We start from the raw sequence: 18,555 nt of genomic DNA, 5'->3' as shown, positions 1-18,555 counted from the left end.
ACCATAAAATAGTATCTCACTCTCAATTTGTAATGATGTGAAGCGCAGATTAGGATGGCGTTTTATTACTTTATTCTTCATCTCAACACTATCACATTTTATTTTCTGATTTATGTTCCATAAAAGCATTCAGAGAGCAGAAATATAGTGTGCAATAGAATAGATGACAATTGTTTATGATTTCAGATCTTAAAAATTATCTAATTATCTACATTTCTTAAACATTATCTGACTTTTGCGGAGCTATTCAAACTTCTTGCAATGGAATCATACGTTCACCTTAAGGATTATTTTGTACTTTATCGTTTGTATTGGCTGTAAATTTGTCATTGAAATAAACCTTTGATTTGTCATTGAAATAATTCATCCTAAAATACATTTGTATTTGTACCTTACTTTTTTCTTTATTAGGAGGCAATTTTTGTTACGTCAGGAATTTTAACTTTTTAATACAAATTATTAAAATCTAAACAAATAACTAAAGATAGTTAAATATATTCAAGTTGAAATATCTGTTAAAATTACATTTTAAGAGCTTTTTGAATAACACAATTGGTCACTAAAAGCATAATTAGCATAAATGTGTTTTATGTGACTTCATTAGCACAGTAAATGTGTAGCACAAGCATATGGTTAGCTCTATCTAAACCCTGAAGCCTTGTCTTGTTACATCTCTCCATGGAGAGACTAGGTCAGCTTTCTGACAGAGCCATCTGCCTTTATTGTGCATAGCTCCACTGAACGTGGTGGATAAATATAGAGGATCTTTCCACTCCATGCCAGGTCCTTTTTACTGTCCAACTCAACGGACACTGATCGCCTGTATATTTCTCCTTTTAAAGTGGCCAAGTAAAACCCATGTTCAGACAAATCTACCTGCTGCTAAATGTCCTCAATGAAAACTGGAATATGAAAAGTAAGCCAGCATAAATGTGACCCACTCACTATTTTCTTTTCTGAAGACTGGATATCGTTGGTACTCTGGACTTATTGAAACAGAGCGGTCGGTGGATATTGTGCCAGATCTATGATCAGAGATCCAGACGAAAGGGAGAAAATTCAACCTGTAATGCAACAGGAAACTCGTTACATTCTGGTTAGTATTGTTTCTTTCATAGCCATTTTACTCACAAAATGTAAATAATGTATTAGCAGAATTAAGAATAAAGATGATAAATCAAAAGAACAGAAATGTTATATGTTAATCTACTGTAATTTCAATATAATAGCATGACATCATAATTGTGAGTTAAATATTTTTATATTAGACAAAACATAAACATTGTAATAATGGTTATTTTTCTGACACCATTCTGTCCACTTGAAATGAACTATTAAGATACATGTAGCATTGCTTGTCTCAAACTTCAGGACCAATATCTGTGCAGGTTGATAATCTAATCTCTCAAAAGAAAACTGTGGGATCAGTTTAAAAGACGTTTAAATTAAATTACCGTAGGATGTATTTTAAAGGTGGAAGTGGGGTAAGAATATTTTAATAAACAGTTTTATTTTTCAAATAGGTAATTCAAATATTTCTCAATGAGCAGCTACATTGTTTATTAATAGTTCAAGGCAGAACTGATAAATGTTCAAACACATTCGGCAAGAAGCTTTTACCTTTTAAAATAAAGGACCATAGGGATGAAGATCAGATTGTGTTTGATTTGATTTGTTTTTGTCAAATAAAGACTAATCTTATATCTCACTAAAGACAATATTCCATGTTTATTTGCAATCGTCTATTTCCCTGCAGAAATGCACATCCATGGGAATTGAGATAGCAATATAAATTTTTCATTTGATACATTTGACAGAGACAGGCTCACTTGCTGTAAATATAAATATCCACAAGTGCAACATTGGCGAAATCATGAAACCAGAAAAGATTATTTGGGGAAATGTGTTAACAACATCTGAAGCAAACTGGTGTTGGCACACATTCAGATTCAGATTAGTTTACTGCCATATACACCAGGGTGCAATGAAATACCTTGCTTCCATGAAGCTCATAGAATACACAGTTGACATGATAATAATAGATATAAAAATAAATACAACAATGAATGCAAAACAGCAGATTGATGCAAAGATTGTAGAGATATCTGAAGTAGTGAAAAATACTCCAAAATGAATAACCAAATAACTGAATGAGATAGAGTTAAGAGTACGAGGGTTTGAAAGAGGTGATTGGTTCAGGAGTCGGGTAGCAGTGGAGAAGAAGCCATTCTTAAGTCTGGACATCAGGCTTTCAAGCACTCCTATATTCTTCCAGAAGGTAAAAGAGAGAATAGGGATGGTAGGCAGCCTTGATGATACTTCCATCCTTCCTGCTGTAACACGCTATGAAGATTACCTGGATGGACGGCTATGATGAGCCTGTGATGGACTGGGCTGTGTTCATCACATTCTGCAAGTTCAGGTGGTCAAAAGCAGAACAGTTGCCACACCAGCCTGAGATATTATCTGTCAGAATTCTATAAGCTGTCAGCGCATCTGTAGAAGTTCAACAGAATCCTCTTGGACATGCTGAATCTTCGAAAGTGAATACACTGATGTGCCTTCTTGATTAACATATCAGAATTAGGGATAAGGAACAAGTTAGGTTGCTGGTGATATGGGTGCCCAGAAATCAAAGCTGTCGACCATCTCTACAGCAACTCTGTTGATGAAGGCAGGATTGCGTTCACCCCACTCCCCTCCCCATCCCCATCCACTTCCTTGGGTCAAGAAACAACTGTTTTGTCAAGGGCTAGGTCTAAAGAAGGGTCGCAACTTGAAACGTCACCGTGTACACAAATTTGTGTACTCCTGTACACAAATTGAAAAGGAATCCAGATTGTTTGCAGTTGCAGACCATTACCAATCTTTCAAAACACTTCATAATGGTTGATGTTAGAGCTACTGAGCAGTAGCCATTGCAGCAGATCAATTTACTTTTGTTGGGGACTGGTATTTTGGAGGTTTCTTTGAAGCAGATGGGGGCAGTAGATTATTGAAGTGGGAGGTTGACGATATCTGTTAAGACTGGCCAGTTGATTGATGCACAATTTCAGTACAGGCCCAGTGACCAGGAGCTTGCTGATAGTTTACAGGAGTTGAAAGGAGATCTGACTTCAGCCACCAACCCAACAGTCCCAAGATCTGTGTTTATAGTATACTAATGAGCTATGGCAGTTTGAGATCAAGGAGGATGTGGTGTTGGGTCTCCTGAAGAACATCGAGGTTGATAGAATCTTGGGCCTGATGGGATCTATCCAAGGTTATTGAGAGGCTGGAGACAAGCTTGCAAAAGATTTACCAAGATTTTTGTATCCGCACTGGCCATAGCTGAAGTCCCAGAGGACAGGAGAGTAGCCAATGCTGTGCTTTTGTTTAAGAAGAGAACGATGAATAAATCATGAAATTATAGGCCTGTGCGCATCACATTAGTGATAGGCAAACTATTGGAGACGACTCTTCAGGAGAGTATTTACTCACATTTTTTAAGAGAATGGGCTAATTAAGAACAGTCAATGTAACTGTATCTGGAGCAAGTTTCACAAAGATGTCTTACAAACATGATTTAATTTTTTGATGAAATTATTAATGTTTTAATAAGAGTAGGACATTGGACATTGTGTACAAGGATTTTAATAAGGCATCTAATAAATTCACTTCATGGCAGGCTGGTCCAGAACATTAAAATACATGAGGCCTTGGTAGCTTGGATTCAGAACTACTTTAACATAGAAGATATAGTAATGGGAGGGTGTCATTCTGGCTGGAGATCTGTGACCAGTGGTGCTCTGCAGAAATCGGTGCTGGGATATCTGTGTTTGTGATAGACATATAAGTGACTTGAATGAAGATGTAGAAGGGTCAGTTAGTACATTGGCAGATGGCACAGAAAGTTGCAGACAGTGAAGAAGGCTGTCAAAGGATACAGCAGGATATATGTCAGTTACAGATGTGGAAGGAGAAATGGCAAATGGTGTTTAATCCGGCCAAGTGTGAGGTGTCGCACATTAAAAGGTCAAATGTAAGGAGGAAATGTAGAGTGAATGGCAGAAAACGTAACAGCATTGATGTACAGAGAGATCTTGGAATCAAAGTCTATAGCTTCCTAAAAGTAGCAGCACAAGTAGATAGAGAGGTCAACACAAGTAAACAGAGGGTGTGGTATCCTTGCCTTCATTGATCGGGGCATTGAGTATGAGAGTCAGAAACGTGTTGCAACTTCATAAGGGGGAGATTTGGTAGACATTTATAAAATTAGAGGGCTTCAAGGCGAGAGTGGGAAAGCTTAGAGGAAATGTGTGCACAAGTTTATTTCACACAGAGAGTGGTAGGTGTCTGGAATGTGCTGCCAGGGGTGGTGGTGGAAGCAGATACGATAATAGTACCTAAGATGATTTTAGATGAGTATATGAAGATGCAGGGAATGGAGGGACGTGGATAACTCTAACCCGGCAGAAGTTCTTAATTTAATTTGGCGTTATGTTCGGCACAATTATCATGGGCCAAAGAGTCTGTTCCTGTTCTATTCAAATTGGTACTGCTCTGCTCAAAATTGTTATTGCTCTGTCCAAGAGAGATATGAAGGCAATCAAGCTAAACACATCAGAAAAAAGTGATTTTCCTTTTATTTTCCCTTAAACTTTTATTTCACACAAAGTTGTTGGATGGATAGAAAATAAATGGTATTTGATTCTGAAAATGTGGATAAGGCAGAAATCTGATGTAAATGACTATTTTCCTGCATTGCTTTGATGTTTTCCGTTTGTTTTTTGATAAGAGCACTGATGGTGTTTTACACATATATATTACTAGACCAAGTGCAGACCCGTTGGGTCTGTTCCCCCAATGTGCGGTTGTGGGGGGGGGGAAGGCGGCACGCAGCGTCACACACACTAACTATCCCCCCCCCCCCCCGCACTCACACTAATTACCCCCTTGGTATTATATTAATATTATTAATTTTCTCCTTTTACCCCATAACCACCCTATCTACTGACGCATAGCCCCCAACTTGCAGTCACATCTAGAGAGGGGGGGGGGGGGCGGGGGTAGAGCGTGAGGGCAGAGAGAGAAGGGGCAGAGGCAGAGAGAGAGACAGAGACACAGAGAGAGGGGCAAGAGGGATAGGGGGGTGGAGAGGAGGATAAGAGGGAGGGTGGGTGAGGGGGGAAAGGTGGGGGAGGAGGGGAGGAGAGAGAGAGGGTGAGAGTGAGGGGGTGCTGAGAGGGGGGTGAGGTGGGGAGCAGGGATGGGGAGGAAGGGGGAGGGTGGAGGGTGGAGGGAAGAGGGTAGGGGGTGTGGAGGGGAGGGGGTTTAGGGGAGGGAGGGAGGGTGGGGGAGGGGATGGAGGGGAGGAGGGGAGAGAGGGGGGAGGATGGGAGAGAGAGGGGAGGGGGTAGAGAAGGGGGGCGAGAGGGGGGAGAGGGGGAAGAGAGGGGAAAGAGGGGGAGAGAGGGGAAAGAGGGGGTGAGGGGGGTGAGAGGGTGTGCTGAGAGTGGAGGGGGAGAGGTGGGGGAGCAGGGCGGGGGATGGAAGTGGAGGGAAGGGGGTAGGGGTGTGTGGAGGGGAGGGGGTTTAGGGGAGGAATGGTGGGGGGGGGATGGAGGGGAGGGGGGGGGAGAAAAAGAGGGGAGAGAGAGAGGGGGTGGAGGGGGGAGAGGAGGGGGATAGAGGAGAGGAGAGGGGGAGAGGAGAGGGGGGAGAGGAGAGGGGGAGAGGAGAGAGGGGGGAGGAGAGGGGGAAGAGGAGGGGGGGAGAGGAGAGGGGGGGAGAGGAGAGGGGGGAGAGGAGAGGGGGGAGAGGAGAGGGGGAGAGGAGAGGGGGGAGAGAGAGGGGGGAGAGGAGAGGGGGGTAGAGGGGGGAGAGGAGGGGTGAGGTGGGGAGAGGAGAGGAGAGGGGGGGAGAGGAGAGGAGGAGAGGGGGGAGGAGAGGAAAGGGGGGGAGGAGAGGGGGGAGAGGAGAGGAGAGAGGAGAGGAGAGGGGGGCGAGGAGAGGGGGGAGAGGAGAGGGGGAAGTGGAGAGGGGGAAGAGGAGAGGGGGAGAGGAGGGGGGGGAGAGGAGAGGGGGGAGAGAGGAAAGGGGGAGGAGAACCTAAAAAACATTTTAGAACCAAAAAAAGACACATTCTGCAAGCATTGTAGAACCAAAAGAGACACTTTTTGCAAACATTTTAGAACCAATAAACACTTTTTGCAAACATTTTAGAACCAATAAACACTTTTTGCAAACATTTTAGAACCAATAGACACTTTTTGCAAACATTTTAGAACCAATAGACATTCTGCAAGCGTTTTAGAACCACTAAGGACACTTACATTTGAGTAGACATGTGTTCAGTGTTATTCACAGCTCAGAGAAACGTGACCCTCTGCCTTCCTCCAGCTTGCAGACACTGATTGAGGCACACCACTTCCTGGTTTTATGGTCCCTCCCCCCTGCCGCCAGCAGGGGCAGCAGAGAGAATGGGGAATTTTGTAAAATCATTAATATCTCTGTCATTTTTCGTCGACGGGAAAAATCCTCGGCACACATACGGCGGAGGGGGGCTCTGAGCAAGGTGGCCAAAAATGACGGCCGTAGGTGGCGGCGTTCTCTCGGAAATCGCAGCACAGATGGCCAAAACTGGTCAAGAACAGACGTTTAGTAATATAGATAGATAGATATAGATATAATTTATTGCCACACAACCAGGGTCGGTGGAAATTTGGGTTGTCAGCAGCAGTACAATAATAAAGAACACACAATAAAACCCCCCGTGTACAGGACCAGAGTCCAGAGAAGATAGAAGATAGATGAAAGGGTGATTCTGAAATCCATTTTTCAAGTAATGTTTGGTGGGGTTTTAAATGTGTGTACATAATATGATAAAACATCCAAATACAAATAAAATAATAAAGGTAAAGCCTGTGTCAAAGGAAGAATGGGTTAGGTCAAAGGGATTGTATCCCTCAATTTATATATTTAACTAGACCAAGTGGGACCCGTTGGGTCCCTGTCACAAGGGAGGCCTGGTGCCCCAATGCAACGCGTTCCCCCAACGCAATATTCCACCACTCACCCACAGCCCCCATGGAAAGCCTGGTCCCCCAACGCAACCCGTTCCCCAACGCAAGATTCCACCACTCACCCATTTGCCCAAAGTAACCTGTTTCCACCACGCACGTGTTCCCCCAACGCAACCCGTTCCCCCAACGCAATATTCCACCATTCACCCATAGCCCCAACTGCGCAGGCAACTCTTTTCCCCGTATCCCCAGCACTCCCTACCCCCCTCTCATCCTACTCCTCTTTCCCCTCTCTTTCTCCCCTCCCAAATACCCTCCCTCACCTCTCACTCCCTCTCTTTTCCCATCACTCAGTCACTACCTCCTTCCCTCAATAAATCCTCTCCTCCTCCCCTTCCACTCCCCTCCATCGTTTCTACTCCCGCACCTTCCTCCACTCTTCACCTCCATCCACTGCCCCCTTTTCCCTCGAGTCCCCACTCCCTACCTCCCACACTCCTTCCTCCTCTCCCTCTATTCCCCAAACTCCCCCACTCTTCCTCCTCACCTCGCCCACTTTCCCCCCTATCCCTCCCTACCCCCTCCTCTTCCCCACCTCCCCAGGATCTCGAGAGTGCCGTTCCTCACCTTCCTTGCGTGCCAGGAGCAGCAGCGCCTCTCTCTGTGTCTCTGTCTCTGCCCCTTCCTCCCTCTGCCCTCACTCTCTACCCCCCCCCTCTCTAGATGTGACTGCAAGTTGGGGGCTATGCGTCAGTAGATAGGTTGTTTATGAGGTAAAAGGAGCAAATATTCCACCACTCATCCACGGGGGGGAGAGGAGAGGGGGGGAGAGGAGAGGGGGGGGAAGGAGAGGGGGGGGAGAGGAGAGGGGGGGAGAGAGGAGAGGGGGGGAGAGGAGGGGGGGAGAGGAGAGGGGGGGAGGAGAGGAGGGGGGAGAGGATTGGGGGAGGAGAGGGTGAGGGGGGAGAGGAGAGGGGGGAGAGGAGAGGGGGAGAGAGGAGGGGTGAGTTGGGGAGAGGAGGGGAGAGGGGGGGAGAGGAGGGGAGGGGGGGGGAGAGGAGAAGGGGGGTGAGGAGAGGGGGGGAGAGGAGAGGGGGGGAGGAGGAGAGGGTGGAGGAGGAGAGGGGGGGGGAGGGGGAGAGGGGGGGAGGAGAGGAGAGGGGGGGAGGGGAGAGGAGGGGGGGGAGAGAGGAGAGGAAAGGGTGGGGAGAACCTTAAAAAACATTTTAGAACCAAAAAGACACATTCTGCAAGCATTGTAGAACCAAAAGAGACACTTTTTGCAAACATTTTAGAACCAATAAACACTTTTTGCAAACATTTTAGAACCAATAAACACTTTTTGCAAACATTTTAGAACCAATAGACACATTCTGCAAGCGTTTTAGAACCACTAAGGACACTTACATTTGAGTAGACATGTGCTCAGTGTTATTCACAGCTCAGAGAAATGTGACCCTCTGCCTTCCTCCAGCTTGCAGACACTGATTGAGGCACACCACTTCCTGGTTTTATAGTCCCTCCCCCCTGCCGCCAGCAGGGGCAGCAGAGAGAATGGGGAATTTTGTAAAATGATTAATATCTCTGTCATTTTTCATCGACGGGAAAAATCCTCGGTACACATACGGCGGAGGGGGGCTCTGAGCAAGGTGGCCAAAATGACGGTGGCGGCGTTCTCTCGGAAATCGCAGCACAGATGGCCAAAACCGGTCAAGAACAGACTTTTAGCAATATAGATAATGTTCACAGACAAATCTAGTTTTTTTTCCAATATTAAATTTAACAAGGATGAAGTTCATGGATTGCCTGGGTGTGGTGAACATCACAAAATTATGTTGATTAATTTAAAAGGAAGGAGAATTGGTCAATGTGATCTCCTGACACAAACATTGCCCTGGCCGATTTAATAATATATTTGCTAAGAGACAGTTATATTTTCCTTTTATCTTTTAACCTGTGACTGGGCAATGGAAATTAATTTTAATTTTTGCAATGTAACAAATGTGGATAGAGAAGAACCTGTGGATGTGCTGCACTTAAATTTCTAGTGCCACATCAAAGGTTGTTGTGGACAAAGAATCATGGAGTTATCTGGCACGGAAGCAGACCCTGTAGCCTAGATCATCCATCCTGACCATGATGTCTATCTCGTTTAAGAAAGAATTGCAGTTGCTAGAAAAATTGAAGGTAGACAACAATGCTGGAGAAACTCAGCGGGTGAGGCAGCATCTATGGAGCGAAGGAATAGGTGACATTTCGGGTTGAGACCCTTCTTCAGACTGATGTGGGGCTGGGGGGGAAGCGGGAGGAAGAAAGGAAGAGGCGGAGATGACTGCATTTGGCATTTATTGCTTCCTCCAACCTTTCCTATCAATGTGCCTGTCTTAATGTCTTTTAAACATTGTACCTGCCCGTACAGCTTCCTCGGTCAGCTCACTGCATTTGCCACTACCCTCTATGTGGAAAAAGTTGCCTCTCAGATCCCTTTTAAATATTTTCCCTCTCACCTTAAATCTGTGACTTCTAGTTGCTGAAGAACAGAAATGAACACAAATGTATCTTTTATCAATAACAAGATATGTCACAGGGTTCAATATTAGAATTTCAACAATTCATGACATGTAAATGGCGTGGATGGAAGCGTGCTAAATATGTTGATGACCTATAGGAAACTAGGTTGTAACTGGAGCAGACAGAAGGAACTGCAGATGCTGGTTTACAAAAAAGACAAAAGGTGCTGGAGGAAGTAAATGGGTCAGGAAGGAGGTCATGGATGATTCGGGTCATAGTGATGATTCGGGTCACAGAAACATAGGTGCAGGAGAAGGCCATTCGGCCTTTTGAGCCAGCAACGCCATTCAATATGATCATGGCTGATCATCCAAAACCAGTACCCCGTTCCTGCTTTCTCCCCATATCCCTTGATTCCGTTAGCCCAAAGAGCTATATCCAACTCTCTCTTGAATACATCCAGTGAATTGACCTCCACTGCCTTCTGTGGCAGAATTCCACAGATTCACAACTGGGTGAAAAGGTCGGAGGAACCCTTGGAGCAGATGGAGCTTATAAAGGGATATGTGAGTGGGAAACAATATGGCAAATTAAATATAATGTGGAAAAATTAGAGTATTCATGTTTGAAAGTAAAATAAAGAGTCATTTTTATCTAAAATGGTGAGAGATTGCTGAGGTTTGAGATTGAGAGGGATCTGCATCCTAGAGCATGATTTGCAAAATCCCAGTTTACAGCCATTGCAAATAATTAGGAAATCCAACTGAATGTTATTGATTATTGGAGGGAATTGGAATTTCAGGTTTGGTTCACATTTGGAATACTCTGCGCTATATTGGTCTTCTTATTAAAGGGTGTAAAAATGCTTGTAGCTGATCATGGGTTGACTTTAGTAATACCTGAATGCCTAGGTTGTCTTATGAGGAAATATTGGATAGGCTGGGTTTGTATTTGTCTGGGTTTGGAGTAAGAGGGTACTCAGCACAATGGATGTGGATAAAAGATTTTCTCCTATAGGAGAATATCGGAGATCAGTTTAAAAATAAGAAGTTGCTCTTGGAGGTTCCTGCACTTTTGGAACTCTTTTCTTCAAAAGGATGGTGAATACAAAGTCTGGAATATTTTAAGTCAGTGGTAGATACTTAATCAGCATGAATGCAGATGCTTGAAAAGCAAGGAGGTGGAAATTGTCATGAATGAATGGAAACGAGCTGCGGTTACAATTGCCACAACAGTGATCTTATTCACACGTGGAGAAGACCTGTGAGGTTGAGCGGCAGACTCTTACTCCTAATTCATATGTTTGTATGTCTCTATATCATCATTCTAAAGGTATATCCTTTTATACTGAGGCTGTGTCCTTTGGACCTCGACTCTCCACAACTGGAACCATCCTCTCCACATCCACTCTATCTAGGCCTTTAATTATCTAGGCCTTTCATTAAGTTTCAATGAGGTCCCCACTCATTCTTCTAAACTCCAGCGATCACATCAAACACTCCTCATTCTTTAACCCAATAATCCCTGGGATCATTCTGGTAAACCTCCTCTGGACCCTCCCCAACACTAGCTCATCCTTCCTCAGATATAGGGCCCAAACCGCTCACAATATTCCAAACGCAGTCTGACCAGCACCTTATAAAGCCTCAGCATTGCATCCTTGCGTTTTATATTTTAGTCCTCTCAAAATGAATGCTAACATTGAATTTGCCTCACCCTTTAACAGGATAAAGTAAACTGGGTTGAAAGCTCTGAACATATGCTTGCCTTGCATTATTATGATGTCAAATGTGCACTTCTGTCTCAGCTAAATAATATTTCTGCAATAAACCTACTTCTATCATACTTTGGACTAAAGTAGAATATTGACATACATGATTAAGCTTTCAGCATGGTTTGAATCTGTGTTTTCATGCTTCCTTTGGGGCCAATCACTTCCATGGATTTAAGTGATGTGATGTGTATTTGTCCTAAATAAGTCAATCAACTACTCTATGTAAAATACATCAGGCACTAACAGAGCATGATGATGAGTGCATTGGGCATTTGCTGAGGGGGATATGATATGTTTTTGAACAGTTGCCAATCTCTGCATGGCCTTCCAATTTCAACCACAGTATTTACTGTAAATATACATTTTATTCCATATTTCTTGCTCCCCTGAAGACTTCCACTGCTATCATACTTCCTCTTCCAGGCATTAGGGTAGCCAGCTGTGCCACAAATATCCGCACAGCCAAAATAAATCCCCCTTAATGGTAAATTGAGAGAAAAGCTAACGCAGGCGGGTGCCTGTGCTCTCACAAAGTTGTAGTTATTCAATATGTGATCATCAGAAAATTAGATGGCGTGCAACATAATTCTAAATCTGACACCAATTTATGGTTTACAATTTTCTCCTTTGTGTATATGGCAATAAAGTCAGATAATGTTAAAAGTAATAGGAGAGATAAATACTGCTATGCTGTTTCCCCTGGGTATAGCTATATCCATAGTGTTGATCGTTTCTAATTTATGATATAATTCCATTTTATTTTGAAAAGTTTGGATTTTTTTGCATATTTATTGAAAAAGCACTGAGATTACTACATTTAAATAGCATGTGTAAACCAAACACAACCTTTAAACACTTTATGCTACAAAGCATTAGATGCAAACACTATTCATTTTGTTTGTTTTTATTTATTTACATATGTAGGCAACTTGGGCCAGAGAAAGACGGCCAAGAGTGTCCATATCACTTTTTGCCTAGACTCAGTGAGGATGACAGCTTTCTTTCTTTAAATAATACTTTTTGACAATTTTAAAGTTTCCTGATTACCTTTACTAACACTAATTTAAAATAAAGTAATTCTAAATATATTTAAATGTAAACACCCAACAGTTTGGATTTGAATTCAGATCTTCTGATCATTAGCCTAGGCCTCTAACATTTCAGTAAATAAAACTACATCAATCTAAATCAACCTGTATCACTGGCTCCTCCTCCTCCTTTTTCCTTTCTTCTTGAACATTGAATTCTCACAAGTTTGTTGGCCCTTGCTGTCTCCTCCCCTTCCCAGCTCTCCCTCTGCCCTCGGGCTCACCCTCCTCCTTTTTCCTTTCCTCTCCCCGCCCCCACCCCCTATCAGTCTGAAGAAGTGTTTCGGCCCGAAACGTTGCCTATTTCCTTCGCTCCATAGATGCTGCTGCACCCGCTGAGTTTCTCCAGCATTTTTGTGTATCTTCGATTTTCCAACATCTGCAGTTCCTTCTTAAACACTGTATCACTGGTTGTTCCGCCGTCTCATGATTACCACAAAAAATAGCAAGCTATCCATTTTGCAATATAGTTGTGAAATCATATTAAGAGATAAAAATTTGTCCTGGCCCAGAAGTGCATCGACAGATATCTAAAAACATAGCTATGCTGCACAGGTGAAAATTAATTAACATACTTCAAAATTTTGAGGACATTTCTTGGTATTCTGTCACTATGGGAATTTTAGTTCCTAACTTTTCCAGGGAATTTTCATTTGTGTATGCACTTTTTTTCCACGGTAAAGCTCCACCAAATGCCATCGACAGTAGTACAATATACAGAATTTATATGTTGTGAACATTTCAATTCCTCTGTTATGAACAACTACCATTATTATTTATTCATAGAACAATCAGCTTTTACCAACTCTGTCTCCCCAAAGGCCATGACATATAAAAGGTCGACAATAAAACTGCATTTTTATCCTTACTACGATCCAGAGGTTCCTATGACCTAAAAGACAGTCCAACACCTCCTTTATAAAGCTTTGCCCATGCTCGTCAGGTTCAGGATCATCTTTAGCTTCTTGGTATGGGGATAATATTGAGCTTGTGAAGACTATTTCTGCCACAATGCTACTCAATGCTGCAACAGGACTCAAATTCCACACAAGAAAATTCCACTATTTCCTTCAGTCCAGAAGAGGAACAGGCAAGATGCAATTGACTGCAGTGCAACATACAAAAAAGGCTGCACTCATGTCCTGACATAGAATGTTGACTGCTCACGAGGCCATCAGTATATCAATCTTGCCATAAGTTCTTGTCATGAGCAGAAATAGGCATCCACCCCATCGAGTCGACTCTGCCATTCAATCATGGTGGATCTATCTTTCCCTCTCAACCCTATTCTCTTGCCTTCTCCACATAACCCTTGACACTTTTTGATTCTTGCTAATCAAGAATGTGTCAATCTCCACCCATTGATTTGGCCTCCACAGCAGTCTGTGGCATGTTCTTGTTGGCTTTCTACCAGAGCAGAACCTTACTTCTATCCCCAGTTCCGAGAAGATAGAAAAGTGCAGAATAGGAATGGGCCATTCGGCCCACAATGTTTGTGTCGAACATGATGCCAAGTTAAACTGATCTCATCTGATCATATCTGTTTATTCCCTGCACTTCCATGTGTCTATCTAAAAGCTTTTCCTGGCATCGTAATTTTTTTCTTCATCAATATTTATTCAACTCCCTCTAGAAGACCATAATAGAACTGTCTCCACCACGAATGCAGATTCCAATCACATCCTGCATTAAAAAATCTCCTTATGTTGCTCTTTCGCTTAAACCTATGAGCTCCAGTCCTCATCGTCCCCACAGAAGGGAACAGCGTTGCACTATCTCAAGTCGAGTCAAGTTTATGGTCGTATGCACAAGTAAGCTGAGGTAGAGGTACAATGACAAAATCTTGCTTGCAGCAACATCGCAGGCACGTAGACTCTGACACCACATATCAGCATAAATCATAGATAAATAGCACATAAATCTGCAAGACATGACAAGAAAAATCTACTCTTTCCAGATCTGCAACTACTTTTTTATAAAATCTCCCCTCTCAGTCCTCTCAAAAGAAAACAATCTCAGCCTCGGTAATTTATCCTTACAACAATCCATCAGGCCAGAAACCATTGTGGTAAACCTTTTTCAGACCTTCTCTAAAGTCTTCGCATACTTTTAATATGACAACCAGAATTGAACACACTGCGCCAATTCAGATAAATCAATTTTATAAAGCAAGACTCCTTGCTTTTATATTCCACTTCTCTATTGATACCGGAAGAGCTACTTCCCTACAACTGTTAGGTTCTTGAACTGACTCCCACAACCCAAATTCTACCTTGACAACAGAAGACTATGAACCATCTCTTGCATTCCCATAATAATAATAATAATAATAATAATAATAATATTTTATTGTCATTGCACGTCAGTGCAACGAGATTTAGTATGCAGCTTCCAACCGATGTAAAAGAAAAGTAAAAAAAATGTGACGTGACCATCCGAGGGAGACAGTCCAGGGGGGGTGGGGAGCACTCAGCAGGGCCGGTTCAGAGCCGCTATAGCTCTGGGGATAAAGCTGTTTCTGAGTCTGGAGGTTCGGGTGTAGAAGGCCTTGTAACGTCTGCCGGAGGGAAGTAGTTCAAACAGTCCGTTACAAGGGTGTGAGGAGTCTTTATGGATGCTGACGGCGTTCCTGAGGCACCGTGTGTGGTAGATGCCCTCCAAGGCTGGTAGCTGTGTCCCAATGATCCTCTGCGCTCTGTGGACGACGCGCTGAAGAGCTCTCCTCTCCGCCACCGTGCAGCTGAGATACCACACAGAGATGCCATATGTTAATATGCTGTCTGTGGTGCAGCAGTAGAACATTAGAACAAGTCCCATGGACTTGTATTAGTTTTAATTGCGTTTTGCACTAATTTCTTGTCTTTTTTGCACTTTCTTTTCCCTTCCCTTTGAGAAGTTTGATAGAATTTATTTGTAACTTATGTTTTTGTGTGTTGTCTTAGTCTATGTGCCTGTGACGCTGCTGCAAGCAAGCTTTTCAGCGTATCAGTGCGTCACTATACTTACGCATATGACACTAAACTCGATGATTAAAACTGAAAATCAGATATGCCTTATTTGCCACTTCTCAAGCTGTCCTGCCACTGTGCTTCGTGCATACCAGGCCCCTCTGTTCCAGGGTCCCTTTCAGAACAGTATCCTTTATTCTAGATGTTTAAGAAAGAACTGCAGATGCTGGAAAAATTGGTAGACAAAAATGCTGGAGAAACTCAGCAGGTGAGGAAGCATCTGTGGAGCGAAAGAATAGAAACATATAAAATAGGTGCAGGAGGAGGCCATTCGGCCCTTCGAGCCAGCACCGCCATTCATTGAGATCATGGCTGATCGTCCCCTATCAATAACCCGTGCCTGCCTTCTCCCCATATCCCTTGACTCCACTAGCACCTAGAACTCTATTTAACTCTCTCTTAAATCCATCCAGTGACTTGGCCTCCACTGCCCTCTGTGGCAGGGAATTCCATAATGGTGGGTGAAAAGGTTTTTTCTCACCTCAGTCTTAAATGACCTCCCCTTTATTCTAAGACTGTGGCCCCTGGTTCTGGACTCGCCCCACATTGGGAACATTTTTCCTGCATCTAGCTTGTCTAGTCCTTTTACAATTTTATATGTTTCTATAAGATCCCCCTCATCCTTCCAAACTCCAGTGAATACAAGCCTAGTCTTTTCAATCTTTCCTCATATGGCAATCCCACCATCCCAGGGATCAATCTCGTGAACCTACGCTGCACTACCTCAATCACAAGGATGTCCTTCCTCAAATGAGGAGACCAAAACTGCACACAATACTGCAGATGTGGTCTCACCAGGGCCCTATACAACTGCAGAAGAACCTCTTTACTCCTATACTGAAATCCTCGTGTTATGAAGGCCAACATTCCATTAGCTTTCTTCACTGCCTGCTGTACCTGTAAGCCAACTTTCAGTGACCGGTGTACAAGGACGCCCTGCACCTCCCCCTTACCTAACCTAACCCCATTGCAATAATAGGTGATGTTTCGGGTCGAGACCCTTCTTCGGATATTATAAAATCTACATTCTATATTCTCTCTTATTCTTCATACCAAAATGGTTTATTCCACATTTCTGTGCATCAAACACCATCTGCCACGTGAATGCCCAGGTTTCTATCCTGTTGCAGGTTATCCCAATCCTTCTCGTAGTTGCCAATACTGCCAAGTTTTGTGTCAGCTATAAATTAGAAATTATAATTTAAGCCCCAAGTCCAGGTCATTAATATAGATAACCAACGCCTGAAGAACACCACAATTCACTTTCCTCCAGATAGCAACACAAACATTCACCATGATTCTACTGTCTGTTTCTTAGCCACTCACTTTGTGCTTTGCTCAAGATTCCAACAATTGCAGTTGCTTGTGTCACTATCTTCTTAAAGACAGTTTTGCCTCTCAATTTCTGCTTTCTATTCCTGGGTTTATCACTGTCATCCCATAAAAATGAGCTTCCTCCAATTAATTATTTCTACTTTGGTTTGCACCGTCTCCTTTTCTTCAGCGAATCTAAAATTTAATAATGTTATGATTATTATCTACTAAATATTAACTGATCAAAACTTGGTATAGGAGCATTTGTTTGTCAACAACCAGATTCAGAAATGGCCGCCTCCTTCCTTCCTTCCTTCCTTGTTGTACCAGAAAAACGCTGTTACAGAAAATTATCCTGGCACGTCCAACTGTGACCTACTTGGCACTCTGTCTGGCGAGCCAAGTTGTAACCCTGGAGCGTCTCTGTGGCCGTTTCCTGAGCACTGTTTGTCACCGGCCACTGCAGGTCTCAGTCACCAGAAGCACATTCCCGATAACCCACTCAGCCCATCGTTCAGGCACAATGTTCCCTTTTAATTTGAAGAGGCATTTACATGGTGGTTTAAGAACTATGTGCAAAGATTGCACCAGCTGAGCTAAATGCTGACAAGTGTGAGTCTCTGCAACAGATCCACAAAGAAAGCATGGCTTCACATGCCTGGGGTACCTGCAAATGTACTGAAAATCTTTCCCTTTTTGCAAGTTTCACAACACCAAAGCTGTTTTGATACCTTCTGGGATTAAATAAAAACCTACTCATATACCCAGGACAATGAAAGGAGATGCTTGCTTTTCCTTTCTTCTTCACATGAAAAGTCTCACATACGGATGTATAGTCTGTCAATTCACTCAGTGACCGCATGCAATGCCTTGGGGAGAACAAAGTTGCCACCTGCAATAGAGCTTAATGGGCATGTTGAATCGATTCATTGTTCCATTGTTTGGTATTCATAATTACAACTCACTTTGGGTCATAGAGTTATAGAACATTGAAACACCACATTTGGCTCAATTCATCCATGCCTACCGAAATATATATTTGACCTAGTCCCATTTGCCTGGGTTTGGCACTTCTCCCTCTCAACCTCTACGATCTGTGAACCTGTCTAAATATCTTTTGAATATTTTGTACCCACCTCGACAACTTTCTCTGGCAGCTCGTTCCATATACTGACCACCCTCTATGTGGACAAAGTTGCTCCTCAGGACCCTTTTAAATAATTTCTCTCTCACCTTAAATCTATGTTTTATAGATTTACTATAACTCTAGTTTTAGACTCCCCTCCCGTGGGGAAAAAATACTGACCATTTATCTTATCTATGCTTGTCATTATTTTACATTCCTCGATAAGGTCACCATTCAACTTCCTGGCAAAGAAGGCCGATTCAGACTCTCCTTTTAAAACAAACCCTCCAGATCCTCATGAATCTTTACTGTACCCTTTCCAGTTTACCCATCCATCCTATGACTGGGTAACTAGACATGCACCGTCAACCTGTATGGTCAAAAAAGTATGGTCTCACCACAGCATTATGTCCCAACTGTTGTGCCCAATGCACAATATGTAATAATAGAATGCTGTGCCTTTCAATTCCATTTCCCACAGTAAGTTATAACTGCTTCCTCATGCCCAAGTTGTTTCTGCTTTCAGCCAACGTTTGTACACTGTCATACATAAATTGAACAAAAATGTTGAACACTGGCTGAATTTTTCCTTCTCTACCTTTATCCTTGGTGTTTTGGAACACTCCCAGCGGTTAAGGTCACATAATTAAGCACAGCCAAGAATTATTGGTATTATATCACAGAATGTAATCACCATCTCTCCAATCTAACGTACCTACATTTGTTCTGC

General features: G+C 43.0%; 2 protein-coding genes across 5 annotated transcripts in view; one reads left to right on the top strand and one right to left on the bottom strand.

The window, feature by feature from the left end:
* cmss1 (cms1 ribosomal small subunit homolog) overlaps positions 1-1,064 on the bottom strand; it is a 53,114-nt gene extending 52,050 nt beyond the window's left edge. For both annotated transcript variants that reach the window (XM_033032639.1, XM_033032641.1), the window contains exon 1: positions 946-1,064. The gene's annotated coding sequence lies outside the window, so the exon portion shown is untranslated. The remainder of the gene's footprint in view (positions 1-945) is intronic.
* Positions 895-18,555, top strand: part of filip1l (filamin A interacting protein 1 like) — a 202,941-nt gene continuing 185,280 nt past the window's right edge. For 2 of the 3 annotated variants that reach the window (XM_033032634.1, XM_033032636.1), the window contains exon 1: positions 895-1,096. The gene's annotated coding sequence lies outside the window, so the exon portion shown is untranslated. The remainder of the gene's footprint in view (positions 1,097-18,555) is intronic. The other variant, XM_033032635.1, reaches the window with a different exon arrangement.

The sequence above is a fragment of the Amblyraja radiata genome, chromosome 14 (assembly GCF_010909765.2).
Source record: "Amblyraja radiata isolate CabotCenter1 chromosome 14, sAmbRad1.1.pri, whole genome shotgun sequence".
Taxonomy (NCBI): domain Eukaryota; kingdom Metazoa; phylum Chordata; class Chondrichthyes; order Rajiformes; family Rajidae; genus Amblyraja; species Amblyraja radiata.
Note: the sequence above shows the minus strand (reverse complement) of the source record. Positions and strands in the feature narration are given on the sequence as shown.